Source organism: Stegostoma tigrinum, chromosome 18 (genome assembly GCF_030684315.1).
Source record: "Stegostoma tigrinum isolate sSteTig4 chromosome 18, sSteTig4.hap1, whole genome shotgun sequence".
NCBI lineage: Eukaryota > Metazoa > Chordata > Chondrichthyes > Orectolobiformes > Stegostomatidae > Stegostoma > Stegostoma tigrinum.
In genome coordinates this window covers 8700379-8714302 of record NC_081371.1, presented here as the reverse complement: position 1 = coordinate 8714302, position 13924 = coordinate 8700379, and the positions used below count along the sequence as shown (strand labels likewise).

Below are 13924 nucleotides of genomic sequence, written 5' to 3'. Positions count from 1 at the left end.
GTGGCAGGATTCGAACCCAGATCCCCAGAATGTTATCTGGGCCTCTGGATTAACAATCTGATGATAGCACCACTAGGCCATCGCCTCCCCATATTGCGTGCAATTCTGGTCTCCCTCGTAAACGAAGGATGCTGTGAAACTGAAATGGGTTCGGAAAAGATTTACAAGGATGTTGCCACGTGTGGAGAGTTTGAACTACAGGGAAGAGACTGACTGGACTGGGGCTATTTTGCCTGGATCATCAGAGGCTGAGGGATGACCTTACAATATCATGAGGGGGACAGACAGGGTGAAAAGCCAAGGAGTTTTTCCCGGGGTGGGGGAGTCCAAAGGTGGAGGGCACAGGTTTGAGGTGAGAGCAAAAAGATTTAAAAGGGACCTAAAGGGAACAATATATTCAAGCAGAGGGTGGTGCAGATATGGAAGAAGATGCCAACGGAAGTTACAGAGGCTGGTACAATTACAACATATAAAAGACATCTGAATGTGTTTATGAACAAAGGTTTACAGTGACATGGGCCAAATGCTGGCAGATGGGACTAGATTAATGTCGATACCTGGTGGGCGCAGACTGAAGAGTCTTTTTACATTTCCGATGACTCTATAAGGAGCTTACTTCAGCAGCTTGGGAAAAAAATATTTCCTTCTATCACCCATACTAATTATCATTCACTCAGATAGGTTCTCAGGTCAATCAAATGTGGTTGGAACGCTGAATTAACAGATGCCTCAAATAGAAAGTAGTTAATCCACACTTTTAAAGGAGCATGGTGCTCAGCCTCAGCACTCTGTAATCAGAGGTCTGAACTGCCCACTGCTGCCTTACATCTCCATCACTCAGGTTGAACTTCAGCAGATAGGAGTATCACGTTTGCATGCTCACACATCCCTAGAATGCTACAAAAAGGCTTGAGGGCCTACAGGAATGCATAACCTTTGACCTATTCCCCCACTCCACCCTGTAACTTTATCTTGAGACTCACAGTGCCATTTATCAGGGCAGAAGTGTCAATGTGAGACTACTGAAATGAGCAGCCATAAGGTACAATCTATCCATTTTTCAAAGACTGACTTTGGGAAGAGATTCTCTTTCATCGCGTAAAAGATACCACCCCTCCCAGTAACCAGTGGCTGTGAAGGTGCTTGAAGTCCTGGCAAAAATTAAGCCGATGTTCCTTCAGGATCGAAAAGCGACATCAGATTGTGCACCGAAACCTGTGAAGGTTCGTTGTGGATAACAACCTTGCTTCACACCAACCCTACTGCTTGTGATGAAATCTTTTCACTGCAGCTACAGTGGGGGCTGAAACGTGTAATTGTTCTGTATTATCTGCCACCTTTTCTCTGCCCTGCTCTCTGGGCTGTCAGTCCAGGCAGCAAAGCCCGCAGTGCATTGGCACCCTGGTGAAGAATTCATTGTGCATAAGCGCGTGCGTGCGAAGCAACCCTCTCGGAACAAGAGTGACACTTGCTCTTGGAATGAACCTGTGCATCATGTCCTTTTACATGGAGAGGCTGTTGTATTGCAGGTGCCACATCATTCTGACTGACCTGCAGAATCTCCTGCTGTTTACCCCATTTTGTCACAAATCACTTGGCAAAGTGCACAGACCCAAGGTCACCGATGTTAACAATGTAATCAAATTACTCAAAGCTCCCAATTCACCTGTCTGGTAAATGGAAAACACTGGCCAGGTTTCTGTCTTTAACATGAGCAACTATTTATTTCAAATACATTCATACCAGGTAAACAGAAGTACAAATGGCACCATATTACACCACCAATTGAAACTCAATCCTTTCTTAAAACCCCACACGCACAGGTTCACACAGCTGAACAAATAACCATCAATGGAATAGATGGAGGCAAAAAAAATTGGCGGGGGGAATTCATTTCAATAGCAGCAACCCACAGAACTTGATGAGGAGTCCCCTTTGCTTTGACCAAGTCCTTCTCACCCCTGACCTTTGAGTCTGAGCCTTTTGAGTTCTTTACTGAAGATACAGAGGGTGAAGGGGTCAGTTGAGACATTAATTGTTTGGTTTTGCTGTCACTGGTGAGGCACAGCCTAATAACAAACAGTGGCCAAGAATCACTTGTTGGCTTCAGGTTTTTGGTAACTTCAGTGAAACAAAAGGAGAGATGCTTGCGGGCAAGAGGCCTTTGCCCCTGAATTCTTCACACACACAAGCTGCTCACCTGCCCAGAAGCCAACTAGAAAACTGCTGTTATACTGATGACTTCAGGTTCATACAACTGGTCCTCACTGAAAACCCAATCAACAGTCCGTCTATGGAAGATGCCTGCTCAAAACAAAGAGCCATGGGATCTCCTTCTGCAGTCCTTGGTTCACAATAGAACCACACTCCAACATACAGGAAGATAAATAAAAACTATAAACACTGTGCCGTAGAATACTGGAAGGAGTTACAGATTGAAAATCAACCTGTCAGATCATATTCTCACATAATCGCCTTAGCCATCAACTCCTCAAAGGGGACTTGAACCTGGGGCTTCTTGCCTGGTGATAAAAATGACACCACATACTCTCCGGCTGTTCACAGGGAAGCCTTAACAGCAAGTGATGTTTTGTGGATCACAACATAACGCAGGAATAGAGGAATATCAGGGAGCCGGTTGACAGATCCCTGAAGGTGGCAGGAGACGTTAACAGGGTATTAATAAGGCATATGAGACACTCATCTTTGTCAATCATGGTATAGATTATAAAGTAGACAGATCTTCAGTTAGGTCTGACGATAATCTGCCTTTAAGAGTTGTATTTTGTCCTGGTTTTGGTTTTGAAGAGGGGTTTTAAGGCAGAGATGCTGAATTGGCGAGTGAACACCCATAAGGTAAATAAATTGGGAGGTCTTGTTTTTTTTTAAAGTTAGAACAAAAGAAGCAGCATTCATTTCAGTTCTGAGGAAGAGTGACTGGACCCGAAACGTTAACTCTGTTTTTTGCCTTCATAGATGCTGCCAGGCATGCTGATCTTTTCCAGCAACTTTTGTTCCTGATTTACAGCATCCGCAGTTCATTCGGTTTTTATTTTTCATTTAACTCACTGCGTCATCTCTTCTAGGCATGCCCACCCTGAAGAGGTTCTGCTCCTCCCTCCAATGGGATTTCCTTTCCAATCTCTCACCTTTCACTGTCACTCCTGGTGTTTGACCAGGTATTTGCTAAAACTCGTTTCCACAGCCATATCACATTGCTCAGTGACTGCCTCCGGCTCAAACTCACCCCAAGTGGATTCCAACTGAAGTTTCATCCCTCGTGTTTAGAATCCTCCCAGAACCACAGATACCTCCGTGATGTCCAACACTCCACGGACAGCGGCTCTCGCCATATCCTGAGATCCACACTCAGTGCCATGCGGTACCACATGCACACACTCAACCTTTCTCTCCAACAGCACCGCAACACACTGGCTCAGGGCTGCACCACTCTGCAGTTCCACTTCATCCTCCGGCTCATTCCTCATGCTAACAAGAAACTTTCTCTTTTCCTTTCGGGCATCAAGGACCACAAGTTGCAACAACTCAAAAATACCCACAGCCCTCTGGAACCTACCGCTCCTTCCCTTCCATCTGACTCTACCGCCTCCCCCAAACCCCCACACCTCCTGTCAGATATTCACCATCCTTCCTAACCTTCCGCTTTCCGATGCTGAGCGCTCTGTACTCAGCAAAGGCCTCAGCTTTATCCCTCTCTGTCCCCACCTTAACGAATTTCGGGCACGACATGATGCCGAACTGTTTTTCTGCTGTCTTCGCCTCCATGTTCATTTCTTTGGACAAGAGTCCTCTCCCCACCCCACAGACCCCTTTGCCCAACCCCAATGCTCTCCCTTCACCTGAACCCCTCCCTCTGGCCTTTTACCTGCACTCGACTGTTCACTGAGAACTGTTGACATGACATTAGTCGCCTCAGTTTCACTGCCCCCTTACCAAATCCAACCTATCTCCCTCCGAACTGACCGCACTCCGTGCACTCAGATCTAACCCTAACTTTGTCATCAAGCCTGCCAATAAGGGTGGTGCTGTTGTTATCTGGCATACTGACCTCTACCTTGCACAGGCTGAGTGCCAGCTCTCAGATACACCCTCCTACTTTGTCTAGACAACGACCCCACCATGGCACATCAGGACATTGTATCCACGACTGTTATGGATCTCATTTGATCCGGTGATCTCCCCCCATCTGCTTCCAAGTTAAAAGCCCCCCAACCCCATACAGCTCACTTCTACCTCCTGCCAAAAATCCACAAACAGGACTGTCCAGGGAGACCCATAGTTTCAGCATGCTCATGTCCCACAAAACTCATCTCTTCCTACATTGACTCAATCTTCTCTCTCTGCCACCCCCCACTCCATCCCCCCATCCAATCCCTACCGACATACATCCATGATTCATCTGACGCCCTACGCCAGATTCAAAGCTTCCTGTTGACCGGCTCCAGCCACCTCCTCTTTACCTTGGATGTGCAATCCCTTTACACGTCCATTCCCCACCGGCAGAGTCTTAGGACTCTCCACTTCTTCCTGGAGCAAAGACCTGAACGATCCCCACCCACCACCACCTTCCTCCACTTGGCCGAGCTTGTCCTCACCCTCAACAACTTCTCTTTCAACTCCTCTCGTTTTCTTCAGGTAAGAGGGCTTGCCAATGGGTACCCGCATGGGCCCGAGTTATGCCTGTCTCTTCGTGGGGTACGTGGAACATTCCTTGTTCCAGTCCTATTCCGGCCCTCACCCATAACTCCTTCTCCGATACATCGATGATATCATCGGCGCTGCTTCCCTCTCTCGTCTGGAATTAGAAATCTTCATCAATTTTGCCTCCAATTTCCACCCTGCCCTCACTTTCACCTGGTCTATCTCTGACTCCTCCCTTCCCTTCCTCGACACTTTTGTTTCCATTTCTGAGGATAGACTGGCCACTGATACCCATCACAATCCCACTGACTCCCACAGCTACCTGGACTATGCATCCTCACACCCGGCTTCCTGTAAAGACTCCATCCCATTCCCTCAGTTCCACCATCTCCATCGTATACGTTCAGATGAGGCCACCTTCTTCCTCAACCAGGGATTCCCCAGCTCCACTGTTGACAGGGCCCTCAACCGGGACTGAGCCACCTCCTGCACTTACACCCTCACCCCTTCTCTTCCCTCCCGCAACAGCGATAGGGTTCCCCTTATCCTCACCTGCCATCTCACCAGCATCCACATCCAGAAGATCATCAGATGCTATTTCTGCCACCTCCTGCAAGATGCCACCACCAGACACATATTCCACTCCCCTCTCTTGTCCGCCTCCCACAGGGACCATTCCCTCCGGGACACCCTGATCCACACTTCCTTCATCCCCAACACCTCCCTACAGCCCTACGGCACCTTCCCCCGTAACCGGCGAAGGTGCAACACCTGCCCGTTTACCTCCTCCCTCCCCAGTATCAAAGGGCCCAACATACCTTCCAGATGAAACAACACTTCACCTGCACTTACCAGAATCTAGTCTACTGCACTCGGTGCTCACAATGTGGTCTCCTCTACATTGGCGGAGCGTAGCACAGACTTGGCGACTGCCTTGCAAAACATCTACGTTCTGCTCGCAAAAAAGACCCTGAACTACCTGTCACCTGCCACTTCAATGCACCACCCTGCTCCCTGGCCAATGTCGCTGTCTCTGGTTTGCTGCACTGTTCCAGCGAAGCCCAACGCAAGCTGGAGGAACAACACCTCATTTTCCGCTTGGAGACTCTACAGCCCTCCGGGCTCAATATCAATTTCAATAATTTTCGGGCCTAAACTCTCCCATGTCCCGGCCCCCCCACCCCACACACCAGGCCTTGTTACCACATAGCCTGCCATTACACACTCCCTGTTGTTAGTCACTAACAGTCCCCATTAACAACTACTCACGCTCCCAGCCTGATCGTTTGCAACTCCTTTGTCTGTCCAACTGTCTTTCTCTCTCTTTGGGCTCTATACTATCATTTACTCGCTACCCCACCCACCTCCCTATTTTCTGCATATAAACGGACGTTTTCCCAGCCACCATCAGTTCTAAGGAAGGGTCACCAGGCCAGAAACGTTAACTCTGTTTTTTTTCCTTCAGACCTGCTGAGCTTTTCCTGCAACAGATTCATGAACAGCTTCTTCCTCGCTGTTATCAGACTTTTGAATGGGCCTCTCATACATCAGAGGTGATCGTTCTCTGCACCTTTTCTGGAGCTGTAACACTATATTCTGCATTCTGTTCTATTAGATTAGATTAGATTAGAGTAGATTAGATTCCCTACAGTGTGGAAACAGGCCCTTCGGCCCAACAAGTCCAAACCACCCCTTGAAGCATCCCACCCAGACCCATCCCCCTATAACCCTCACTCCCCTGAACACTACAGGCAATTTAGCATGGCCAATCCACCTAGCCTGCACATCTTTGGATTGCGGGAGGAAACTGGAGCACCCGGAGGAAACCCACGCAGACACGGGGAGAATGTGCAAACTCCGCCCAGACAGTTACCCGAGGGTGGAATTGAACCTGGGTCCCTGGCGCTGTGAGGCTGCAGTGCAAACCACTGAGCCACCGTGCCGTCCCGGTGTATTACCCAGATGTACTCAGGTAAGGCATGATTTGTCTGAATAGCATGATCAACAAAACTTTTCATTGTATCTCGGTATGTGACTGTAATAAATCAAAACTCAAAATGCATCAAGTCTGACCGAATCAGGTAAATCGGAAGTTCCTCATACTCCATCCTCTGCAACAGTCCGAAATATGGAGTTAACCACCAAGCTTAACATTGCGTGTAACTGAAATGCCTTTTGGGAAAGTAGAAATGTACAAGTGGCAGAGTAACACAGAAGGTTAAACAACATTCTAATATTTTAAAGTGAGATGTAGCTGTGAAAGGAGCACGGATCTCACAAGTTTGGGTTCATGTAGGTGATAAAAACTCAGACAAGGAACAGCAAATTGCATCTATATGGTCCCTAGAACACAGCGTAACATCCTACGGCATTTGTGGGCAATTATCAGACAGAGCAGGACAGCAGACCATGGTCCAAGAGTAAGATTTAAAGGAGAAAACAGATGTGAAGAGGTTCAGGGAGAAAATTCCAGAGATTAGGACCTAGACAGTTGCCAACGGAAATGGGAACTGTGCCAGTGCACAGAGCTGAAGGAACACATTCTGTCTTTAAGGGAGGTGCGGCACTCTGCGGTACAGCACCTCCATCTTCCAGACAACCCATCACTGCAGCCTGGCTAGGGTTGAGTTGTGCAAAGCTTTACTGTGGGTCCACACCCAGGTGGAGAGTGGAACCACGCCAACCAGCTGATGGCCTGTATAGCGATCCAATTTCAGTCTTATAATCTGTGGGGAATTCAAATCCATGTTTCAGAGGTGAAAGAGCAGACACCTAACCACTTCACCACATCATTACATTTTGCAGGGAGGAAATTAAAGACGTATTGAGCTGTCGAGCTTCTTAATCAAGGGTAAAGACTAAACACTGTTATTTTGTACGAGTTTCACTATATATACCTATTCTACTTCCTCCTAACTATATTTTTGTTATAAAAACAGGATGTTTGCAGCCATACTGGAAGTTCCTCTTTCCCCACTAGTTGACAGGTATTGACAATTTGTCAACTGTTGGTCCGACACCTGTTCAAGCAGTGTAAGTAACAAAGGCATTTTATTTTCCCATTAGAAAAAGGTGAAGGGGAGCAATCAACAAACATAGCTATACGCTGAATTGTCTTCTTATCACAATTTATACATATAATCTGGATTGCCCCATACAGCACTGTAATGAATGAAAACTTCACTGTACCATGAAGGTGAAGAATTAATCATTTATACCATGATATTAAGAGAGCCCACACCATAATGCATGATTGTGAACTATCTGAAGACATGGGTGGTACTGTGGCTCAGTGGTTAGCACCGCAGCCTCACAGCACCAGGGACCCGGGTTCAATTCCAGCCTCGGGTGACTGTCTGTGTGGAGTTTGCACATTCTCCCCATGTCTGCGTGGGTTTCCTCTGGGTGCTCCAGTTTCATCCCACAGTCCAAAGATGTGCAGGCTAGGTGGATTGGCCATGCTAAATTGCCCGTAGTGTTCAGGGGTGTGTGGGTTATAGGGGGATGGGTCTGGGTGGGATGCTTCAAAGAGTGGTGTTGATTTGTTGGGCCGAAGGGCCTGTTTCCACACTGTAGGGAATCTAATCTCATCTAACCTAATCTAATATCATGAGGCCGTGAAGGTGCGGCGGATTGGAAACATGATTCCTTAATTGTCTTTAGGCTTGCAGTCCAAGGCACCCTGCTGAACAGCATTTGTGACAGCACCTTCACCATGCATGGACTGCAAGGGTTAAGAAATCAGTTGCTACCACCTTCACAGGAGATGGGCAACCAAAATTAGCAATACCCTCATGCTGGGAATAAATAAATCAAACAAAATCTAAGTTCTTCCTTGGCTCATTTAAGATAAAATCATTGATCTTATTAGCTCCACACTGGCGGCATGAGTCGGAAAGTCCAGCTTTGCAATGCTGGTGTCATCTCCTCTGACCTATTCCTCCTCTGAACAGTTTCCCTCGTACAGGAGCTATGAACCTACTCGACAGATTTCCAACACAAAGCATCTAACATGAAGACTGAGTATTCAGCAGTATTTCAGAAATATGTGGGTACAGCACCATCGTCTGAGTACTGAGCGCACCGACAGATGGAACAACTAACCAAGCTGTAAATCAGGCATCACAAGCTCGAATGGGAACTGCGAGGCTGACCTTCCAAGTTAACAGACTAAGGCTTTACTTCACATTTTATTTAAAAAAAGTGGAGTTAAAATAAACAGCCTGCACTGTGCAGCTGTTTTCTCTCACAAGTGTTCTGCAGTCAATGAAGTGTTTTTCATTTAAAAAGTCATAATTATTGCAGTGCAAAATATTCCGCAAGGTAGCACTGAACTCAGGTACATTTCACAGGCAGCGTTGTGTGTACAAGGTGAAGCACAAACTGGAGGCTGGCCAGAGGATAACTGGTGCCTTTTGAACTGTTCTCAAGCAAGGCAAAGAGATAGCAGAGTTAATGGGGAGGAAACAACAGAGAAAAGTAACAAAGCTCAGAGAATTGAAGATTAGATTAAAGCTCGAGTGCTCAGTTAATGAGAAATCAATGAAAATCAACAGAAATCTGGGAACTTCTGCCTCACAATTCACAGTTTGTGTGTGTGCATGCACATTCACGTGTGCGTGCTGTGCGTGTGCACGTGTGTGTGAGTGTGTGAGCTTGTACCCGATCTAGCTCAGTTTGCCCTCATCTCCAAGTAGCCAACAATCAATGTAAAGGCATGACACACTGTTCATGACTAATCTAAAACAAACCAACATTTCGCACATCAAACTGCCAAGAAGCACAGAGGAAGCAGAATGACTTACAAATGGAGTCATGGACAAACCAAATGCGGGGCAGCGCGGACACTTGGCTAAATGAAAGCTAAAATTAGCTCTCAACATCAGCAGGGCACACCGCTTGTTGCAACTCTCACGTGGTCTGCTTTCTTTGCTCTGGGACTTAGAAGAGGATGTTACGGTTAGTTGTTGGTGGGAGTGAGTTTGGGTGTGTACGTGTTCTGAAAACAGTGCTCCCGGGAGGAATGTCAGTATTCCACTACCTTTGGAACATGTTTTCTTTTGCCCAATGTTCAATTTCTGTGCTGGATTGAGGGGACGGAGAGAATAGTGGGACATCTCTCAAGAGCAATCCTGCAACTAGCTTGGCAAAGCCATTGAAAAGCCTGTTACTGGGCTGGAGTGGAACAGATGGCAGAGCTTCAGCATGGCGAATGGACATTAGTGGTGAGCTGCACACTAGAGCACACCATCAGAAGCACCACATGGAGACAAAGAACCACAAAACCTAGCAAACATTACATCACAGAGGCCATTCAGCCCATTGAGTGCTGAATAAACTAGCCACCAATTCTAATCCTTATTACCATCACCTCATTCAGAGAGCTGCAGTTTACAGGAGTGGTAGATGCAGTTACAGGTTCCGTACAAATACGTTGAGGGTTTCTGCTTGAACGGTCAAACCAGTCACCGATAATGTGATATTGCAGATGAACTGAAGGTTTGAAACGGGGGTGCTCCAGCGATGGCTGTCACTTGAGCAAAGTGGGTGCAGCAGCTTGTGGTTGATTGTCCAGCTCTGCAGCCATGCCTGTTCCAATCTGCAAGGCAGCAGCAGGCACAGACATGGCTGATGTCTACGTTTGAGACTAACCCTCTGTATTCAGTCCTTGTTCCCATGCTGCAGCCCATGCCAAAGCTTTGGCACTGCAGCCAACCATTCGGGGATTTTCATCCTAAAATCTCACAGCATTAGCAATTAAAACGTGGCACGGGGCAGGGATCAAAACAGTTATCATTTGACAGCTTTCCTTGAGGGATACCTGTCATTTTTAGGGACTTCGTTTTCACTGACCTATTCATCAGATGATGCAGTCCTGCCAGAACAAGACATTCTGTATTTGTGTCAGCATTTGGTACATTCAGATTCACATAAAAGTACAATTAGAAGAATTCGGCAATTTCCTCAACAAAAGGCGCACTGGCATGCCTTATTGCGCTGCCTCCCTCATGATCTGAGATACTCATAAATGATGTAGATGGGATTCTGGGGTGGAAGGGAGTTGATAAGCAAGTCTGCAGATGATGTAAAGATTGGCTGTGTGGCTGACAGTGAGGATAATGATGTTTTGTAGCAACAAAATATAAACGGGTTGGTCAGATGGCAGATGGAATTTTACCCTCATAAATCTGAGGTGATTCATTTTGGCAGACAGAAGATGTCAAGGGAGAGCTCAATGAATGCTCAGACATAGTTAGCTCAGAAGCACTTGTCCAGAGATCCCTGAAGGTGCCAGGACAGAAGAATAATACCGCAGAAGACATACAGAACACTTGCTTTATCTGTCATGGTGCAGACTATAAGAGCAGGGAGATGGGGGGAGGCAACCGCCTGGTGGTATGATCACTGAAATGGTGATCCAGAGATCCAGATAGCTGTCTGGGGATCCAGGTTCAAATCTCACCACAGCAGACGATGGAATTTGAATCCAATAAAGTATCTGGAATTAAGGATCTAATGATGACCAGAAACCCATTGTCAATTGTCAGAAAAACCCAGCTGGTGCACTCATGTTTTTTCGGGAGGAAACTGCCATCCTTACCTGGTCTGGCCTACATGTGACTCCAGACCCACAGCAATGTGGTTGACTCTTAACTGCCCGCTGGGCAATAAATGCTGCCTGGTCAGCAAGGCCCTCATCGTGTGAATAAATTTTTAAAAATGTTGGAGTGGTGCAAAGCTTTGGTGAGACCACAGCTGGAACACAATGTGCAGTTCGGATCACTGCACTATAGGGATGCACTGTAGGGGTTGTAGAGGAGATTCACCAGATGATGCCTGGGATGGAGCATTTCAACGATGGAGAGAGGCTGGCCAAACTCAGGTAGTTTTCTTCGGGACGGAGAAGGTTGAGGGGAGACCTGATGGAGTTGCGAAAGATTATGAGGGCAGCTGTTCCTCTGAAGGGTCAATATTTGAAGGTAACATAATTTTAAAACCAAAGGCAGGAGGTTTACAGGGAATTTGAGGAAAACCTTTTTCTCCCAGAAGCTGGCGGGATTTGGAGGGCACTGCACACGGAAGGGTGGCTGAGTCAGGAAACCTCCCAACCTTTAAAAGATACGTGGACGATCACCTGGACAATTATAATATTCAAGGCAATGGGCCCAGAGTGGGAAAGTGAGATTAGTGTAGATATTTTTCGCAGTACAGATCAGATGATACAAACCACCTCTGCACTATACCATTTTCTAAGATTCTATGAATTATTCATAGATGTCAGAGGTAGCTTCTTAGAGAGTGGTAAGGGAATGGAACGCTTTGCCTGCAACGGTAGTAGACTCGCCAACCTTAGGTAGATTTAAGTCGTCATTGGATAAGCATATGGATGTACATGGAATAGTGTAGGTTAGATGGGCTTCAGATCGGTATGACAGGTTGGCACAACATCGAAGGCCGAAGGGCCTGTACTGTGCTGTAATGTTCTACGTTCTATTCAACCTCCATTAGACTTACAGACACAATACACAAGAGAAAATTTTATTATGAAGTTCACAGCTGTTTAAAATGGCCACTGGACCCAAAATATAAACTGATTTCTCTCCACAGATACTGAGATCCTCCAGCAATTTCTATTTCTGATTTCCAGCATCTGCAGTTCTCTAGATTTTTTTTTCAGAAGCTTTTATTTCTCAGGCCTAACAATTCTTAAATTGACACAAGGACAGTAGCAAACAGCCAAGTTTGTTGGCAAAATAACCATATCCTTCTCCATATAAAAACTTACTGCGAACACAGTTTTCCCGAGCTGGCAAGATCACAGCTAATGCCCATCCACTGCAAACGTACAAATCTAGAGAATTTTAACCACGCAGTTACTATCCTTTCTATTTCATCCCAGATTTCACATTAAATACCAACACAGTGTTTCTAAAATAGCATCTACCTCATATTTTCCACAACTGCAGCATTCAGCTGGCAATCCCACACTCAGTTACAAGGGATGCATCAGTGATTTCAATTTTTTTCTAGCTCCGAGTTAGCTGAAAATTCCTCTGCTAACGTCGTTGAAACTGTTCACGCTATTCTTGGAGACTCCATCACATCCAATGGGATGTGGGTGGTGCTGATGAGGTGGGCACTTATTGCACATCTCATTGCCCAAAGGGCAAGCGTTAACCTCAGTGCTATCCATCTGGAGCTACAGGCAGGCCAGACCTGGTCAATGCAACAGATTTTCTTCACGAAAGGGCATAGTGAGCCCGATGGCAGACGAAAATGGTGACCTGGTCACCATTAAGCTAGGTCTCCATTCCAGATAGCAAGGTGTCCAGCTGGATGAGCACAGCAGGCCAAGTAGTATCAGAGGAACAGGAGGGCTGACGTTTTGGGCCTAGATCCTTCTTCAGAAGCACTTCGGAGAGAGTGACCATAATTCGGTTATGTTTACTTTAGCGATGGCAAGGGACAGGAACATGCCACAGGGCAAGAGTTACAGATGGGGGAAAGGCAATTATAATGTGATTCGGCAAGACTTAGGAGGCATAGAATGGGTTATCAAAATGCAGGGGATGGGGACAATCGAAATGTGGAGCTGGTTTAAGGAACAGATATTGTGTGTCCTTGATAGGTAGGTCCCTGACAGGCAGGGAGGAAGTGATAAGGTAAGGGAATCGTGGTTTACTAAAGAAATTGTATCTCTTGTTAAGTGGAAGAGGGAGGCTTATGTGACAATGAGACGAGATGGTTCAGATGAGGCGATGGAGAGTTACAGATTAGCTAGGAAGGATTTAAAGAGAGAGAATTAAGAAGACCAAGGAGGGGACATGAGCAGACATAGGCAGGTAGAATAGAGGAGAACCCTAAAGCTTTCTATAGGTATATGAGGAATAAGAGGATGACGAGGGTAGGAAAAGGGCCAGTCAAATACAGAAGTGGGAAGTTGTGTGTGGACCCTGTGGAGATCAGAGAGGTACTAAACAAATATTTCTCATCTGTTTTCACTCAGGAACAGAAGAATATTGTAGAGGAGAGTTACGGGCGACTAGAATTGAAAGGATTAAGGTTTGTAAGGAGGAGGTGTTATCAATTCTAGAAGGTGTGAAGGTAAATAAATCCCCTGGGCCAGATGGGATTTTTCCGAGGATTCTCTGGGAAGCTAGGGAGGAGGTGGCGGAGCCTTTGGCCTTGATCTTTGAGTCCTCATTGTCTACAGGTTTAGTACCAGACAACTGGAGGATTGCAAATGTTGTGCCTTTGTTCA

The 13924-nt window shown here is 46.4% G+C and overlaps 1 protein-coding gene across 11 annotated transcripts in view; it reads right to left on the bottom strand.

The window, feature by feature from the left end:
* cntn1b (contactin 1b) overlaps positions 1-13924 on the bottom strand; it is a 721932-nt gene that overhangs the window by 314309 nt on the left and 393699 nt on the right. The window lies entirely within an intron of this gene.